Here is a 4922-nt window from a genome sequence, read left to right on the forward strand (position 1 = left end):
TCCCATCCTGAGTCTCTTCAGGGTACACCATTAAGGAGTGGCTACAGTGGCTGATGGCTTGATGGCAGGCATCCTGTTTCTAACTTGTGTTCCTTCAGGGTGCACCGTCAGGCCACTGTAATGTCATGGCTTGATGACTGCAACATCTTTTGTTTACTGATGTGGCAGGCAACACTTTTTCACTCACAGTAATTATTTTGTGGGTTTTCAATGTATCAGAATAAAATTGCTACAAAACCAAAAAACAAAAACAGGAATAGATGTTAGCCACAGGTCTTGGGAGCTTGATTAAAAAGGAGAGGTTTTACTGCCATGGTCTGGGGAGTAGAATATTTTTCGTTGTAAAAGGGTGAGTTGTTTTTAAGTTATGCAGAAGCCTTTTGCCTTTGTGCATTTTGTTTTGCTTTTGTTTTTGAAGTGCAGGTCTGGGAAATGGTAAGGCGGGATGTGGTGGGTATGTTTCTCTTGTTTTGGCTACTCATGATTGTAAGAACCTTACATTTTGAGGGAATTTCACACTGGGTGTCCTGGTAGGAAACCAAGTATGTCTCAGCTCTGCCTGCCAAAGCAGAAGGGTCAAGTTCATTTGAAAGTCATGGCAGTGAGGGAGTGGGCAGGTGATCGAGCTTTAGCCAATAAGATACATGCCACCAGTCTTTTGAATCTTGGCAGCACAGTTGCGGGTTTCAGAGTTTTGAGTTGACAGCACCTGTGGAAGGATAACACTTGTTCTGTCAGTTTGCGTGTCCAAGTGGCAGCCGTGCCAGTAGAAGTGGTCTAACCTAACTTCATCCTATGGTTTGAACTTGCATGTATTTTTTTTTTTTTTTTTTGCGGTACGCGGGCCTCTCACTGTTGTGGCCTCTCCCGCTGTGGAGCACAGGCTCCGGACGCACAGGCTCAGCGGCCGTGGCTCACGGGCCTAGGCGCTCCGCGGCACGTGGGATTTTCCCGGACCGGGGCACGAACCCGTGTCCCCTGCATCGGCAGGCGGACTCCCAACCACTGCGCCACCAGAGAAGCCACCTGCATGTATTTTTTGAACTCAGTCTTCCTTGGTTTAGCCCTTTTCTGAGCCTGGCTATCTGGTCTTCCTATGAATTTTGATAGTTGCTCTAAATCCTTCCAAATACATTGCTGTTTGCATGAGTTAGCTAAATTCTTCTGCTATGGTTTCTAGCAATATATTTGACTAATAAACTCTCTTTTAACATTCATTCTCTCATCTTTCCCTCCTTTTATACCAAGTAGGAATAATTGGCTAATTCTCCCATCCGGGCCTAGAAATCTTTCTTTTCTACCTTTTCTGGAATTTTCTCACTTTGAGTGTCCTCCCTCCCATACACGTTAGCAAGTGTTGATGCTAACCGACACCTCCTGTTGGCGCTTTCCTCTACCCTTTGGTATAGGGCAGTCTTTTGGCCCACCCTCTGTGTCTTTGGCCTCATTCCTCTGTCTTCATCACTTCCTCATCCTTCCTGTTTACACCCAGCTCAGGGCTTCTTCTTCCTTATTCACAAACTCCCTTGTTTATTAAATTGTATATCATCTAAAGCACCTGTTCCAAATGTGATGTCTTTGGCTAACTGCAGCCCTGCTCCAAGGCTCAGCCCAAGACTGGCTGTTCCTCTGTCTCAAAACTCCATCCGAAACCATTCTGTCTCATCAAGATGTCTCTTTATCTCTGGACCCAACCTCTCTCTTGTGTATTTCAACATAGTTACCATCCTTTCTACAAATATTGATTGTATCATTGTTACCCTAATCCATTTGTACTGAAGTCTCAGAAGCACCTTTTGTACATTCCTAATGCCCACCAAGCTTCACCTTCAACATTTCTCATCTCTATTCCTTCCTTTTCATCTATCACTTCCTTCTTTCAGACCATCTTCATTTGACATTAGGATAATTTCTAAAACAATTATCTTTCTTTTAATGACCTTTGCTCTAGTTTTTCTCGCAAACAGACGATAAAGATTAACGATCAAAAATACAATGAACACAATATGAATATTTAATAATCAGGTACTCATTTACCTTAAGATAAACATTATCCTTTTTCAAATTATAATCATGTTATTCCAGCATGAATTACTTTGTGAGAAGCTCATCACTAAGCACCAAGTGTGAATTGATTCTCTCTCTGATACTATTGGGCATAGTAGAGGGATGTTTTGGAAGTCAAAATTTTGTTCTATAGAGAACTTTGTCTTATTCAGAGTCAATGGCTAAGACATGCCCCCATAGCTATGCAGCTGGCGTTTAGAATTGGAAAGGACCTTAAAGATTATTTAGGTCAACTGCCTCAATAAGTAAGAAAACTGAAACAAAAAAGGTAAAGTCATTTGTCAAAAGCAGAGCTACGGGAGGAGGCAGGGAGGGACGCGAGCGGCGCGCAGCGGCGGGCTGGCTGCTCGGAGGCCGTGGAGCCCCGCGCGGAGCCCAAAGTTTGCGCGCGGCCCCCGGGCGGCAGCGCGCGGGGGCCGGGACAGCCCTGCGCGCCGCCCTCGCCCCGCTGGATCCGCGCCTCCCCGGCTGCGCCGAGGGTCGCGGGCGGCCAGGCGGAGGCGGCCGGGAGCGGCGCTGAGGCAGCTTTGGAGTTGGGCACCATGCTGAGCCCAAGGAGGGGGCTGCGGGGGGCGACGGCCCCGTGACCGTGACCGGCCGCCGCTTCTCACCTGGGTCCTCTCGGTCCAGCCAGGCGGCCACCAGACACCCAGAGCCCCAGAAAAACCCCGACAGGTGCCGCGGCCCAGTCCACGCGATTTGAAGACGGCAGGAAGGAACCGATAGCTTTAGCGGTCGGCCCAGATTCCTTTCTGCACATCCATACTACCAGGACCAGGTGGAGCAGACATCTCCTCGCCGTCCTGGAAATCTGGCAGGACCCGGCTTCCCAGCACCGCCTGCAACGGCTGGCGAATCACCAAGCCGCCTGCAGCAGGAGGACCAGCAGTTGAGGACGTCGTCTCCGCCGGCCGTCCCCGACCCCTTCCCCGAGCTCTGCGGCCCCGGGAGCCCCCACTGCGCTCACGCCGGGCTCCTTACCTCCTGGCCCGGCTGCTGCGAAGCAGGATGTTAGTCTTTAGCGAAGACGGGACGAGCAAAGTGGTGGAGATTCTGGCGGACACGACAGCCAGGGACCTGTGCCAGTTGCTGGTTTACAGAAATCACTGTGTGGACGACAACAGCTGGACTCTGGTGGAGCATTACCCGCACCTGGGATTAGAAAGGTGCTTGGAAGACCATGAGCTTGTGGTCCAGGTAGAGAGCAGCATGGCAAGTGAAAAGTAATTTTTTATTCAGGAAGAATTATGCAAAATACGAGTTTTTAAAAAATCCCACGAATTTCTTCCCAGAACAGATGGTTACCTGGTGCCAGCAGTCAAATGGCAGTCAGACCCAGCTTTTGCAGAATTTTTTAAACTCCAGTAGTTGTCCTGAGATTCAAGGGTTTTTGCACGTGAAGGAGCTGGGAAGGAAGACGTGGAAGAAGCTGTACGTGTGTTTGCCGCGATCCAGCCTCTACTGCTCCACAAAGGGAGCTTCAAAGGAGCCCAGACACTGGCAGCTGCTGGCCGACCTGGAGGACAGCCGCATCTTCTCCCTGATGGCCGGAAGGAAGCAGTACGGTGCCCCCACGGACTACGGCTTCTGCATAAAGCCAAACAGAGTCAGGAACGAAGCCAAGGAGCTGCAGTTGCTCTGTGCCAAGGACGAGCAGAGCCGGACGTGCTGGATGACGGCCTTCAGGCTCCTCAAGTATGTAATGCTCCTTTACCAGAACTACAGAATCCCTCATCAGAGGAAGGCCGTGCTGTCCCCCTTCTCAACTCCAGTGCGCAGTGTCTCTGAGAACTCCCTTGTGGCCATGGATTTTTCTGGGCAAACGGGAAGAGTGATCGAGAATCCGGCTGAGGCTCAGAGTGCAGCCCTGGAAAAAGGCCACGCCTGGAGGAAGCGAAGCAAGCGGATGAATATCCTCGAGAGCCAAAGCCCCCTCCACCCTTCCAGCCTAAGTACAGTGATTCACAGGACGCAGCACTGGTTTCACGGCAGGATCTCCAGGGAGGAGTCACACCGGATCATTAAGCAGCAGGGGCTCGTGGATGGGCTTTTTCTCCTCCGTGACAGCCAGAGTAATCCAAAGGCATTTGTCGGGCTTCCCTGGTGGCGCAGTGGTTGAGAGTCCGCTTGCCGACACAGGGGACACAAGTTCGTGTCCGGGTCCAGGAAGATCCCACATGCTGCAGAGTAGCTGGGCCCGTGAGCCATGGCCGCTGAGCCTGCGCATCCGGAGCCTGTGGTCTGCAACGGGAGAGGCCACAGCAGTGAGAGGCCCGCGTACCGCAAAAACAAACAAACAAACAAAAAAACACAAAGGCATTTGTCCTCACATTGTGTCATCATCAGAAAATTAAAAATGTCCAGATCTTACCTTGCGAGGATGACGGGCAGACCTTCTTCAGGCTTGACGACGGGAACACCAAATTCTCTGACCTGATCCAGCTTGTTGACTTTTACCAGCTGAACAAAGGGGTCCTGCCTTGCAGACTGAAGCACCACTGCATCGGGGTAGCCTTATGACATCAGGTCTACCCTGGCTGCAGGCTGGAGGACGCTGACACTGGAGTGAAGAGGTCTGTGCATCATTCAGAACACACGTCTGTCTGCACCTTGGGGCTCGAAGCAAGATGGGTGTGTTCGGTGCTGACCGACCACGACCACGATCGACTGGTTTGTTGGACTTGACGATGATTTGCTGCTGCAGGTCCAGCAGGGCCGCACCCCTCTCGCTGGCCTCATCGGGAAGGTTGGAAGACAGCAGACTCGAGAATAAACTGGAATGATGTTCTTGGCTGGGCCATGGAGGAACACAAGCTGGAGAGAAGTGATTGGAAATGAACTCTCACCCTGGAATA

The 4922-nt window shown here is 51.0% G+C and overlaps 1 pseudogene across 1 annotated transcript; it reads left to right on the forward strand.

The window, feature by feature from the left end:
* The first annotated feature begins 2660 nt into the window (after positions 1 to 2660).
* LOC309969088 (growth factor receptor-bound protein 10-like) lies at positions 2661 to 4587 on the forward strand (annotated as a pseudogene). The gene is made up of 2 exons: positions 2661 to 4150; positions 4384 to 4587. The product of its transcript is annotated as a growth factor receptor-bound protein 10-like (transcript).
* The last annotated feature ends 335 nt before the right edge of the window (positions 4588 to 4922 follow it).

This window comes from Leucopleurus acutus, assembly GCF_964270905.1.
Source record: "Leucopleurus acutus genome assembly, chromosome: 1".
Taxonomy (NCBI): Eukaryota; Metazoa; Chordata; class Mammalia; order Artiodactyla; family Delphinidae; genus Leucopleurus; species Leucopleurus acutus.